At 34.0% G+C, this 15,228-nt stretch overlaps 1 pseudogene across 1 annotated transcript; it reads right to left on the reverse strand.

Annotated features, from left to right (window-relative positions):
* Positions 1-1,608: 1,608 nt before the first annotated feature.
* Positions 1,609-3,498, reverse strand: LOC311621071 (ecto-ADP-ribosyltransferase 3-like; annotated as a pseudogene). The gene is made up of 2 exons: positions 3,478-3,498; positions 1,609-2,601 (listed from the first exon to the last, which is right to left on the reverse strand). The product of its transcript is annotated as an ecto-ADP-ribosyltransferase 3-like (transcript).
* Positions 3,499-15,228: the final 11,730 nt, after the last annotated feature.

The raw sequence follows: 15,228 nt of genomic DNA on the forward strand, positions 1-15,228 counted from the left end.
AAATGTAAGGACACAAATGAGCTAATTCAGCATTAAACAATTGAAGTTCACTTAGCGTATACAGATTCTTAATGCGGAACTTGAGTGAGAGACCAGCATTCTCTTTGATTGTCCTCTGGGACTTTAAATTTTTCCATTCATTTTCTTACACAACTTAATGTGTTAATAAAATCTACAATAGTTCAATACTCTCTGGGAACAGATATTTTTAATGTAGTTTTTCAGGTTGGACTATGCTGTGAATTAATAAGGACAAGCGAAAACCACCAGAATTGCCACAGACATGTAATCAAATCCACTTTATCTTTTTAATATTTTTATTGATTTCAGAGAGGAAGAGAGAGGGAGAGAGATATATAAACATCAATGATGAGAGAGAATCATTGATTGGCTGCCTCCTGCATGCCCCACACTGGGGATGGATACCATAATACAGGCATGTGCCCTAGCCGGGAATTTAACCGATGTGTTTAACTGAAGCACACCAGCTGGGCCACTTAATGCTTTAAGACTAACTTTGAAGTTAATCAAGTGTTAGGCATGTATTGTATGTTTGCTTAGCAATACTAAGCTTGGAATTCTTTTTAGCACAACTTGCTTATTTTAAAATTATTTTAAAAATCATGAGTCTGTATATATACCCAGCTGTTTCAAATGTATGAAAATAGTTAAAATATGCCTTACATGTGAGAGTTTTATTATTATTTATCTATTAGCACTCTACACAATTTCAAGATGCTTAAGTTGTAACCACAAAATCAGGATGAAATTGAATCAGGTTCTCTAGAACATTTACATCTCTCAGCAGTGGAAGTTGTTTGATCATTTTTGGAATATAAAATAATAATAAATTTGATGTGTATGCTTTCATGTATGTATCTATAAATGAATAAATGAACTCAGGTAATGTGCTATTTCATATAAACCAAGTAACCAAATGCTTTCGTAGCAATTCATTTTTTGTCATGAAATTTAAAATTTTGCAACATTTATATATATATTTTTTAAATTAAAAACTTAAGGAGTTTAAATACTATTATACATTTACCTTTTTAAAGTATTTGTATATCTATAATAATAAAAGGGTAATATGCTAATTAGATCAAACATCCGGGTGCCATTCTGAACTTCTTTCCAGATGAAGTTGGGGCCTGAGAGCCTGGCGGCAGCCACTAAAGGGAAGCAGCCAGGGTCCCAGGTGCTGGAGGGAAGCCTGCTGGCAGCCTGAGGAAGGCAGGCTTACTCGTGCATGAATTTTCGTGCATCGGGCCTCTAGTGTCTTTCATAACAACAGACAAACAACGTTTACTTATGAGATGATTAGTAAATTTATGTGTGTATATTTTGTTTTGTTTTAAATCTAATATCCTTAAGTATTTTATTGAATTCAACCAGATTAAGGTTTTTTCAATAAGATTAATATACAAATAAGTGAAAATGATTCTACAACATAATTGGACAAACTTCCTAACTTTGAGAAGTGAATAATACACGCAATTCTCATTTTATCAACTGACTTTGGCCAACAAGTGAAAAGCATAGCATTCCTTTTGATCATTTCACGTGTGGTCCCTGCAGTGTACTTCAACTAATAAAGAATATATCTGACTACAGACTAACAAAGAGATATTTAGGAGAAGCACTGGTTAAAATGATTAATGTCCCAAACAGGGGAAGGAGCATTTTGCCAGAGGACACAGAGGGAGGGGTTTGGGGACCTGGACCTGGAGCTGGAGCTGGAGGAGTAGGATTATTGATATTGTCTTGACTTTTACATCCGGGTAATGGAAAATGCTCTGAAATTTTCATTCCAGGCATTTGGATGGGCTCATGGCTCTTCATAGCAGGTAAGACAGTGGACTCCTGGCTTCTCATTCCAGGGTCTTCAAGCTTCTGTTTTTTAGTACCAGAGCTGGCAACATAGATGGGTAGAGACTATTCCATGTTCTCAACACAATTTGCCATTTTTAGTCCTCCTGGAATGCACACTCATAATGGCTGCAGGTCTTGTTTGTGCTTTGAAGGATAAGATTATTGCTAGCCCTATTCTGTGACACATGAAAAAATCCCATTCAGAGGTGTTATAATATTTTTTTTCATTTTCTTTATAAAAAAAAAAATATTCCAAGGGCAACCCCAAAGCATGTGTGAATGGTTAACAGAATGTGTTGGTCAGTTGCTGCTTGAGGTTTGGCTGAATATGCCAAGGTGAAATGGCCAAATGTGGTTTGGTTTAGCCCTCCAACCGTAAATGAATATCCTGGCTTGTGCTACCCACCACATTTTTGTAGCTATCCTCTCACAAGGGCTTCTCTGCAATTGCAGGGCTCTGGCCAAGTAAAAATGAAGAGCTTTGAACAGGAAGCCACAGATAGCATCTTTTCAAGATTGGCCAGCCATCATCACAGCTTCATTGAACAGATGGTAAAAGGACATTTGCTCTTGAGCTTCAGAAATATATGCCATCAGGGCTATTCCATGGTTATCCTTAAAACTCAGAGGGAGAGAGAGCTGAGTCTTCCGAGCTTCCCATTTGGCTTTTGCATTTTCCCACACATCCTCAAATAGCTGGAGGGCCTGGCAAGTGACTCCATTATTTGTCTGGAGAAGTTGAGGAAAGCTATCTGTGGCCCACTTTTATTCCCATGCTGCCTTGCATCTGTGTGTGTGTTTTAGGAGAGGATATTTTTTTGGGGGAAGGGGGGAGGGCAGGATTGGTTGGAATTTTTACCTACTTTACCATTTCTGTTTAAGTTACTTTTTTTTTCCTTGAGCCTGAGTGGGTACACTGATATTTCTCAATATAAATTATTACAAGGAACCCAACCTACACTAGAAGGGATGACCAATATCACATAGGAACTAACAATCATGAGTGTTATTAAAGGACAAGTAAAGAATTCTCTGGAATGTTATATAAAATGATATTAGGTTCAAAAGCAATGATTAGAATAAGAAGGGATAGAAAGTGCTCAGCTCATGGAGGCTCTCCTGGTCCAGCCTGGACTTCCACTCCCAGGTCCTCAGTGGGAAAATGTCACAGGCCAAGAGCCTCGTCTGTCACCTCATTAGTTTGCTTCTCTCAGGACTGTCACTGTGGTGCCTGTCATTCACTAACCAGAAACTGGTACTTAAAGTGTATTATTCAGGTTTATATTATTTATGATGACAGAGCCAGCCTGGTACCGTTTTCTTTAACTTTACTAGAGTTAATAGTTTTATTTTATTTTAAAATATACTTAAAATACACTTTGCTAATGAAAAATGATGCCAAGTAACTTCATCTTCAGCTTTCAAATATTCTCTTTTGTGATTCACCTGTTATTTAACTTGTACCACTCCTTCACATGTGGTTGTAAACACTGAGATGGTCATTTTTCTGTTTTTCAACTCTGTATTTAAGAGACAGCGCCATTGTTCACACTCCACCAGAATCCATCTTTCAAACTCTGGTAATCAGGCACCGTGGCGACTAACTCTGCCAAAGTCTTGTTCCATTAGGCCTCTTTAGTGATAATGTCGCTGCTTTGTTATTGTGTGTCATGCACCATTAATACCCATCTCCAAGAGGAACATTATCATCTTTGCTTTCAAGTCCATCCAGTTCAGAAAAGCAATCTCAATTTTCCATTTTTAAGGGTCTGCTTTTTTCAAATATTGTGTCTACTGCTAATCAATTAGAAATGGCAGTGTATTAGTTCACTTGGGCTTTCTTCATTCCACAAACTGTGTGGTTTAAACAACATAGATGTATTTCTTCATAGTTCTGGATGTTACAAGTCGAAGATCAAGGTTCTGTCAAGTTTGGTTTCCTCTGAGACCTCTTTTTTTGCCTTACAAGTGTCCGCCCTCTTGCTGCCTCTTCTCATGGTTGTGAATCTGTGCATGTTTGATTCCATCCCTGTGATTCACATTAGCAAATGAGGTAGATACAACACTGTGCCAGTTTCATTATATGCCCTAAGAAACCATGACAGTTTCCATGTTTGCACTCTTGGAAACCCTGAGCAATTATTATGTAAGAATTACAGTTGGTAAGAATGCATGGTAAGGACACCAGAAAGAGGCTATCTGGACATAGCAAAGAGGCAGGAGATTATAATTCAGGCATTCAGTGTCTTGATGATCCAACCTACCAGCCTTTCCCAATAAAACATCAGACACATGGGTGATAGCATCAAGGAACACCTATCTGACTGTAGTTTGGTAAGTGGGTCCTATAGAGAGATACATAGGAACACTCAAGAGGTTCTAAAGCTACACAATTATAATAACTAATAAAATTATAGTTTTATTAAGCCATTAGGTTCTAGGGAAGTAGATAACACAATAATGTAAAGCCAAAAAACACCAAACACTGTCAGCTAAGGTCTAGCATGACCAGGCTTGGCCAATTGTTTGTTCTCATCCTGGAGAAATAGGTCATTGTTAAGTGGGATTAGGTAAATCTGTCAGCAATGAAACATTAATTCATAATTAGTTATGCAACTCCTGTAGTCCACAACAAAGATTGGCAAGTGAACTATTTCTCTTTTTTTTCCTTTACTTTTTTCTCTCTTTACTGATTAAGGTATTACATATGTGTCCTTATCCCCCCATTGACTCCCACTCCCACTCATGCCCTCACCCCCCAGGTGTCTGTGTCCATTGGCTAGGCTTATATGCATGTATACAAGTCCTTTGGTTGATCTCTCCCCCTTAACCCCACATTCCCCTACCTTCCCTCTGAGATTTGATGGTCTGATCAATGCTTCTCTGTATCTGGATCTGTTTTTGTTCATGAACTATTTATATTATTAGGTGGAAACACCTGGAATTCTCTATCATGAAGTATAATAAAAGCAAGATTTTGCAAGAACATTTTCCACTTTTACTTAAAGGACAATAAATTTTAAAAGCTATAGGTCATAATACCTGTTTCATTTAGTAAATTAGCAACAACAAAAACAAACAAAAAACCTGAAAGGACAAATCTTTAGATAAATGGAAATTGAAAGTAGGGATCAGTAAATGTGTGATGTTAGATTCTTTTCTACTAAAAAGGAGAGGACATGACTATATATAAAAGAACTTAAATATGTGCAGACATCTAGATAGCATATAGTAAGTCTAGGTGCTATGAATAGTCTTAATTAAGTTTTAGGCTAAAGGTCTAAGACCTGGTCTCAGTAGTTATATATGCTATATTAAATGGCAATGCCAGAAATTCTTTGGTATAATGTTGATGAAGGAATTGCAAGCCTATTGGGCATATTACTTCTGAAGGGACATTTTTCTGTGTTATATGTCGCTAGTATTACTACACAACTGATAGTTTCCACTGAGAAAGTTCACAGGCTAGAAGAGCCTAGGGTGACATGACAATAAAATGTAATGTGTATATTTGATGGCATACTGAGCAGAAAAGAAAAGGACAATAATAAAAACGAATGATATGCAGATAAAATAAGGACCCTAGCTAATAATAATGATGCACGAATATTGGTTCATTAGTTGTCACAAATGTAGCATAGAAATGTAAGTTGCTAACAGTAGAGGAAACGGGGTATAGGATATTAACTAAAGCAGATACTTTATTCCTTGAAGAGAACCATAAAAATTATGGGAACTCTGTGATTTTAATCTTCCTTTTAGTTTTTTCAACAAGGACTTTCAGTTAATGGTGATTTTGCACTAAAACAAAAGGATCTGATCAGTATTTAGCATTAGAGGACATTGTTTCAGAAGTAATGTAAACTACTTTGGACATAGTAAGTCACTTGATATGTTGGTCACAGGTGAGATTCATAGTGAACAGATTACATAGACTCTTTTCACATCAGTATGTCCCAAAGAAAGTCAAGTAGGAATCAGATCACATTTTATGTTTACTTTCTTTGTAACTGAGTTTATGTCAGAATGGTAATGCTCACCAATTGGCAAAACCACCACATTATCTCACTGAATAAATGGGCAATGTATGTTTTGATAAGCGGGTCCAAATAGATTCCTTTTAAACTACTGGAGATCTCCCATTCCATCATAAGAATACACCAAAAGTCATCTCTTGCTAGGAATGAAATTTAAGATACTACACTACCAAACATAATATACAAAATACCTCAGTACAGAATTAATTTATAATCAATAAAGAATATATACAAAATTTGTAGATAAAGAAAACTAGTCCACCTCCTTAATTTCTAGAAACATTACTCCAAAAAAGGTTAAAATTGTGATAAAAATATCATTACTTATTGAAAGAATTGATAGTAAAAATGTTAGGATTGTCTCAAAAACAACATGTAAAACTTCTGATTGACAATAGAAGATGATATGAGTTGACAACGTTAAAAAATATATGAAAAAAAATAATCCCATATAAGATACAACACAGGAAAACAAACTTTGCTAAAAATAGAGATACATTCAAAAGTAAGAATTACAATAGAAAAACATTTTTTAAAGATTAAACAATACTACTAATTGAGGCTATATATTGACCATGTTCTATGTGTTTGTCTAAAATAGGCCAGACTCAATTTATGATAGAGATTGGCATAAATTATATATGCCTGTATATGTAATATATAATTATTATATTATTATATTAGTAATTATAAAGCAAAATTTTTAAATATGATATCTAGATAAAGTGACTGTAGTGTCAATTGGATTATGTGGGAAGTCCCTAAAGCAGTGAGCAGGGTAACCTTACAGTGAGAAGAGACAGAGAGAAACTATTCAAATCCACTTGGAAGATGCATCCAAGGTCCTAAATACTTGTTCTGAATTCCATACTCCCAACTCACATAGTCTAAGGCTGTGATCTTGTTAGTTCTATAACACCTTTATAATAATTCTTATCACCAAAACATATTTTGATTATAAAAAAAGCAAGAAATCGATAAACAAAACAAACAAGGAAACAAAAAAATTAAGAATGCTGCATCATTCAAAATGAATAACATTTCTTTTAATAATACATAAACAATTAAATCATACCAGAGATTTGAAAATCTATGGGATTAAGTAATAACAGAATTCTATATATCAAAATACATAGAATTAAATCAAAACACATTTATGGATATCCATGGTCTTACACTTTGCCTAGGAAAAGTTAACAAATGAGTATTGCATCACATTTATAGATTACTAAAAAAAACTTAAAGAATATACCTAAATAACTTAAAAAGGGCAGAGGTAAAATTACACATAGTAATTAGTAAATAAAGAACTTGTGATATTGTGAAATTAAAGCTGTTTTAAACTATTGTGAGCAGAAAAAGAGACACTGAATACACAAACTAGTCCTACAAATATAAAGGGACTAAATAATTTTTATATCACCCCTTAACATAAAGGAGAAAACTAAAATATACTATTAACTTATTTATTTAAAACATTTGAAATAACGAATTTAGACAAAATTCATTATTTTCCTGGAAAATATAATTTCTAAAATTGGTCCAGTACATCAGTAAAGAAAAATATTTCTGGGAGAAGTTTAAAAATATCAATAATAATAATTTTCCTTCCTTCCATCTTTAAAAAAAAATGTTTCTAGCCCAACCAGTGTTGCTCAGTGGTTGAGCATCATCGACCTATGAACCAGGAGGTCACAATTCGATTCCAGGTCAGGGCACAGGCCCAGGCTGCAGGCTTGATCCCCATTGTGGAGCATGCAGGAGGCAGCCAATCAATGATTCTCCCTCATCATTGATGTTTCTGTCTCTCTTTCTCTCCCTTTCTCTCTGAAATCAATAAAAATATATTTTTAAAAATAAATAAAATATGTTTCTATTGATTTTTTAGCAAGAGGCAGGGAGAGGGAGAGAGAGAGACACAGAAATTTCAGTAGGTTGCCTCCCTTCTACTCCTCATTCTCCTACATTTTGAATAAACGTAGGAGACATAAGGAAGAATTGATAGGATTAATATAATATTCAAGTTAACATAAGTGAGTAAAAATAAGATAGAAACAACTCTATTGTAGAGGTAAGATCACATATGTAATCCAGGAGTGTGTGGAAAGAAAACAAAATAAAAGAGTTGCAATTAAACCTAGCAACAGGCTTCCTAGACACAATGCTTATTTTTCATTAGAATTGGAGGAGCACACTCCTGGGAATTAGAATGTTTTATAGGAAGTTTCTTAGCTTTATGTTAATTAAAAAGCAGGAGTAACCTCAGACTGAGTAAAGAAATAGCAATTGCTTTTAGCATAGCAAAGCACCAGAAAGAGCTTCATGGCATTTAATTCCTATGTGTGAATTTGAAGTTAATAGTATTTCACTCTAATGATTTATCACTCTGCATTTAAAAAAGCCTCTTAACTATTTATTGCCTACTTGCTTTGAGTATCAAAATGTTTCCTCGAGTTTTAAATTTCTGTTGTTATTTTGTTTTCTTTCATTGTAAACAAAATAATGAAACAGTATTTTGCTAAAAATGAAGGTTCAAACTTATATAAACAAATCAAATGCATTATGTTTATTTTCAATTCTTAAATTTTTTACTAAAATCTCTATTTTGACACTTTAATAATAATGTCCATTGCAATACATTTTAAATAGGTATTAGTAAAATATATTTAATGGATTTCTCAGTGGAGATAGTGTAGCTACATTGCAAACTTTGAAAAAAGAAAATTTTAATCTAAAAATATTTGCTACATAATTATCAAAAATTTTGTAAGATTCATTTAAGTAAACTATGTAAATAATAAATAAATTTTCAATAAAAAAAACAGACTTTTACAGAATATCAATTTAATGCATGTTCATATACTAAATATTTTAAATTAAGAATTAAATGTTTCAAAAATTGTTACACATACAATTGTCAAAAGTAAACATCCCTGTTAAGGAATGGAAGCATTAGTTGAATGAAGAAAGTCACTTCTAGTGTCTAGTTACCTGTTCCAGAATTAAAACAAAACAATTTCAAAATAGCAACAGAAGTAAATTCTATAAAATATTTTTCAGAAAAGAAAACTGACTTTGCAAACTTGATCCTTTCTCCCACTAAACCCCTGACAATCATTAAAATTTGTATTTTCACATTTTTGCATTTTCCATAATATCATGTACTTGCAATCACTTATTATGTAGACTTTTCAGATTGATTTCTTTCACTTAGTAGTATACATTGAAATTTCCTCTATGCCTTTTCATGGCTTAAAAGTGCAATTTTTATTTAGTGCTGAGTAATATCTCAAGGTCTGCGTGTACCTAGTTGATTTATCCATTCACCTACTGAAGGACATTTTGATTGTGTCCATGTTTTTGCAATTATAAATAAAGCTGCTGGAAGCATCAGAGTGCAGATTTTGCGTGAACATAAGTTTTCAACTCCTTTAGATAAACACCAAGGTGAAAGATTGCTGGACTGTATAGCAAGAATATGTTACATTTTGTAAGACCGTGCAAAATTGCCCTCCAAAGTGCCGGTACTATTTTGCATTCCCACAGCAATAAATAAAAGTTTCTGCTGCTCCAAATCCTTGACAACATTTGGTATTGTTAGTGTTCTGAATTTGGGTCATTCTAATAAGTGTATAGTTATACTTCACTGTTTGTTTGTTTTTTAATTTGCATTTCCCAGAAGAAATTTAAAATTGAGCATCTCAAGATATTTTTAAAATGCAGTTAAATATAACAGAAATATGATTTTAGTGTTTCTTTCTTAAAAAGCCTCAATATAATTGATTAAAATCTCATGAACTTTAATAGGTTCATGGAATGGATCTTGGACCTAAACTAAGCCACAAACAATACACTAAATATGCAAAATAAACCCATAGTCTCTGGACCGTTTTGGCTTCTTATTAGAAAGGCTGACCTTTATCATTGTTAATAATTTTATAATTTAGAGTTGTTTCATGAGTACCAGCCCTGAGATTTCCATCTATCAAGACTTCTTTTCTTATATTACATAGGGTTTCAAGTAAAAATACCACAAATGCTTGGGTGACTTATATTCAATCAGTATAGGAATGCACATAAGTCTTTCTAAGTAAATAAATTTAAACATAATTTATGGCAACTCAAAGGAGAGAGACTAAATAAAATCAAGATGCACCTAGAAACACCACTGATCCAGAATGATAGATTATAATAGATCCAGCTGAGAGTGCAGAAACGAAGTCATCATGAATAAAAATATATTGTAAAGACAGCCTTGAACAGCTTAATAAAATTCTGTAACTCACTGCCTCAGCTTGATGTACTGTGACACCACCAGCAAAGATGCACATAGTTTTGGTAAGTGTGATTGAGCTTAAATTCTGATGATGTGAAAGAGGTTGACTAATATTAGCAACCATAGAACTTAAATTTCCTTGTGAATTTTTGAGCCACGTTTGTGACTCCTAATATTATCTTTTGTTTCAACACTTCCTTTGAACTGATAAAATGCACAACTGTATTTTTATTCATTTTCTTTTAGTTTTCCCTGAGTTGTAAATTGCCTAAATGAGTCTCAATTTAGATGTCTCATGAACACAACAATTTTAGCAAACATTAGCTGATTATTTATATTTAAATACAAACCTCTTTTCATTTTTGATGTTTTATTATTGAACTTTATTAATATTTAAAGTTATGTTATTTGGCCATACATCCAGATACAAACTTGCTTAACAGTTATCACTTCTTATTGAAATTGGAAGGGATTCCTTTTTGGCCTGGAAAAAAGGGATGGAATATCCAACTCATTTTCAAAATTTGGAAAACTAATTTTTCAAAATCACAATAACTTTTTAGTTGTATTCATGCTTTCCTAAAGGAATTAAGATTTTTTTGGGGGGGATGTGTGTAGTTTGACTTTCCTGGATATAGAAGTTTCTCTCTCCCATCAATGTATCAATCTCTACATCTTAACTATAGCTATACCAAGTATTTCCGTGATACGAAATAAATTATTGGTCTCCTAGTGCCATTTTCACATATGCTTCTTAATATCTGCAAATGGCATACCAGCCTTCTAATATTTCTGTTATTTCTTTACATTTAACTCATGTTGAACCCTTCCTCTTCCTGGAAATATTTTCTATAAGTTGTTTAATGCATATATATTCCACTGTATTGTCTATCTTATTGTAATTTCTACTTGTTTTTTCTGCTATTATCTGACAGATTGATAATATGTTTTCAATTCCTGAGTTCCTAAAGTTTGGCACAAAACCCAAGACATATATGACTTTCATAATGAAATGCATAAATAGTTAATATGTAAATAATATACAGAATATATTAACACACAATTAGTGATCTGACGGTATATTTAATCTTGAAGTGAGATAAAAATGTAAAGCATGTAAATTGTAGAGTTTATGTAAAATCTCTCAGATAGCCCCACCTACAAAAACTCATTTCCTCAAATAAAGGAACAAAATTATGTGTACTGACTTGATAGTATGTTTGGTCTTAAAAACTGAAATTAATTATAATTTTGTATTGTGATAATTACAAGAAAAGGCTATACGTTTTTATATTTAATTGTCTTCATAAGGAAATTAGATTTTTTTCTCATCTCTGATTGCATTATAGAAGAAAATAAATTATTGGACCTGAAGCTTGCAACTCCTGCTAATAATATAAAAGTCTTCAGCATAATGTCATAGTGAACAGCTGGCTATGATTTGATTGAATAAACATGATGTTATAGTAAATAAGCAAAAGATCCAGGTACCCGAACTAAGGTTACATTAGCTGCAATTGCATCTATCATAGTGTGTTAATGACTGATCCCCAATATTTCTTTTCTGGTTCTTTTAGAATGGAGAAGAGAGTAGATTGTGTTTTATAGGGAAGCTTGGAAGAATGAAACATTGAATACAAAAAGCAAAGAGCCAGGTGTGAGAATTTGGGGTGGGCACACTGAGTCATAGCAATCAGTTCAGTTTGTTTTATCCAATCACTTGCTTAGTTCTTAATTCAGTTGGAAAATTTAAGAAATATTGGAAACATCATTCCTTTTATATTCAATTATTGTAAATTATAAAACCATAATAGTCTTTCATGCTAAAGACAATAATAGCAGTTTAATGTTTATTTAGTATATAGATGTATTTAATACATTAAAAATAACTTGGGACCCTGGCTGGGTTGCTGTTAGTCAGAGCAGCATTTCAATATTGTGGGTTTCAATGCTGTGGGTTTGATCCCCAGTCAGGGCACATACAAGAATCAACAATGAATGCATAATAAGTGGAACAAAAGATTTATCTTACTCTCAAATCAATCAATAAAAAAAAAACTGTAATACATTAAAAGCCATGCAATAAAATAAATTATCCTTGAATTTAAAAAAATGCTTAGCATATTTGCATGGCTGTTTTCTCTCTTCCACTCACTGCCTAAGTTTTTTCCAAGCTCTGGAAGTTTGGAGACATCAGAAGTACAAACGGACAATTAATATGAGAGCCTAATTTAACAACAAAGAGAGAGAGCAGACTCATAGCTGTCAGGGGGTGGGGAGCTGTGTGGAGGGATAGAGAAAAAAAGAGGCACAATTGTGGTGTGGTGTTTGCTGGGAGGGGTGGAAGTATAAGGATATAGGGGGATGTATGGCAATGAAAATAATTAAATTTTAAAATATGAAAAACATAAAATAAAATGCTTTCACTGGAATTATATTTGACCAAATAACTGGTTACCATGGCCTAGGTAATTTGACAAATAAAATTAACTAACACATCATATAATATTGTTTATTTTCTCATTTTTCTGCACCTCTTTAGTTTTTCTGTTTTTCTCCCTCTCCTACTCTCTCTCTCTCTCTCTCTCTCTCTCTCTCTCTCTCTCTTTTGGTGTGTGTGAGTGTGTGCGTTTCTGTGGAAAGGAAATAGAAAAACCAAGACAGCTACATACTAACACCAATCAACTGCATTTTCATGATCATAAATGAAGGTCAGACAAAACTATGAGAAAATAGTGATTGCTGTAAAACGGTGTTATTAAATCATAATACAGAGGTTTGGGGTGAAGTGAACATTTTGATTTCATATTTTTTTCATTGCCGGTTCTTAATTTACCTCTCAATTAACTTAGAGACTTCTTAAACTTTTACTGCCAACAATGATTTCTTTAAAGCCTTAATTGTGGTTTCCTGACAGCAATATGCAAGAAAAATGCTTTGTCTGATATGTCTAACATTTATTTAAAAACTGCAATCTTTACTTCTGTGCTCTCTGTTTAATGTCAACTATGTTTGATCATTTACTCAGACTTAAAATTTATACTCCGTTAATGTGATAACATACAATTCACAGTCCATTTTTCAAGATGACCTGATGGAGATTCAGGTCATGTCACCCAACCAAGCTGTGCTTTTCATCCTATTGTTTAACACATTGAAGGCTGCTCCTTATACACACCCTAAAAAAAAATTTATCTACCACTTTTAGCATTTCTTTTTCTTGTTATTTAAACATGTAACAATGTTCAGAAAGGATTAATTCCTACTTCAGGCACTTTGAAAATAAGACAGTATGTGATGACAAAACCCTAAGCTTTTAACCAATTGGCTTAATCCATTAATGGGGAAATGTTTAATACATTCACTTAGTAAAATATGTATTGCCTATCTACATCATACAGGGCATTATACTAGGCACAAAAAATAGTGTAAGGTGCTCTGCTTTAAACTATGAGAAGTAGATATTTTTTTAAAAAAAATGTTAAACCATGCCGAAACCAGTTTGGCTCAGTGGATTGAGAGCCGGCCTTTAGACTCAAGGGTCCCAGGTTCGATTCTGGTCAAAGGAATGTACCTTGGTTGTGGGCACATCCCCAGTAGGGGGTGTGCAAGAGGCAGCTGATCAATGTTTCTAACTCTCTATCCCTCTCTCTTCCTCTCTGTAAAAAATCAATAAAAATAATTTTTAAAAAAATGTTAAACCAGTTAAAGAGAATGGGAAGGGAAGGGTGTTGTGACTTGGGTCCCTAATTGAGGGTAAGAATCGGGGAGCTTGATTTATTCAAGTACAATGGGATGTTTGGGAGAAAGGGAAAACAAACAGACATCTATTTATTGGAAGAAACACAGACATCTATTTATTGGAAGAGAAAAATGCAAGTTGCCTTTTGGATAATCTTCTATTTTTAGACTGCTTCGTGGCCTGGTTTCGCGGTGATGCTGGTTTAAGGGGACAGGTAACTTTTGCCCTAGGGAAAGGTGCAACAGACCTGCAGCCTGACAAAGGCTTCTGTTTCAGAGACCCTGTTTCAGGAAGTGGCTGTAAGGGCAAGAATAGATACTTCCGCACAGTGCTGGAAATACTCCCTGCAGGGGAGGGGATGGAGCATAGATTCTGACCTCAAATCCTCTTTTGAGGAGAAACATGATTAGAACTTCCCTAATGAAATTAGAGGGTCCAGAATTACGTTCACTTACATGGAAGTCCTCAAGGAACTCGGTGAGGCCATGACAAGTAATAAAGGGGGGACATCTTTATTTTAGATCCAAACATATCTCTGATTTCTGTGTTTACCTAGTCCAGGGGTGGGGAACCTTTTCTCTGCCAAGGGTCATTTGGATGTTTCTAACATCATTCACTTAATATAACTTGCTTAATATAAAGGCATGTTGCTACGATAAAAGTTCCTAAATTTAGTGGATTTTGAGTCCGGCTTGCAGTTGCCTTGGTAGGGCCAGACCAAATGATTTTGTGGGCCCTGTATGGTCCTTGGGCTGTATGTTCCCCACCTCAGATATAGACTATTCAGATGGGGCCAGTCTGCAAAGACAGGCACAATGATAGTAATCCAGAATAGTGACTAAGCATGATTGTGCATAAGATTCTAACCTTAGATAATAAGCCTGGGACTTTAAGGGATCCTAGGACATCTCTTTAAGAATATGGCTCACCAGAACAATCATCAAAATAGAGGACAAAATTCACTCTAGAGTGTGTTAGACTGTTGCTGCTTTTGTATTGTTTTTTAAATTAAAGTTTATTATAACTAAGTGGCCTAATTTGCAGTGCTTCTTTTCTATTAAACCTTTATTTTTAATAGCAGTATGTTGTTATACTACATCAAATAGAGTTGAATACTAGACAATAAATCCAGTTTATCAGAAGTTTACAATTCCTTTGGCCCCAAAATTTTGTTTGGAGGCTATGGTAGAAACCACTACACCATCAAATCCCTTCTTCTCGTTTCTGAGAACATAGCTAGACTACGTTTGCCAGCTATGTTGATAGCGTGGCCTAGAGGCCAAGTCCTCTTCAATAAAATG

The sequence above is a fragment of the Pipistrellus hanaki genome (assembly GCF_964339955.1).
Source record: "Pipistrellus hanaki genome assembly, chromosome: 4".
Classification (NCBI taxonomy): domain Eukaryota; kingdom Metazoa; phylum Chordata; class Mammalia; order Chiroptera; family Vespertilionidae; genus Pipistrellus; species Pipistrellus hanaki.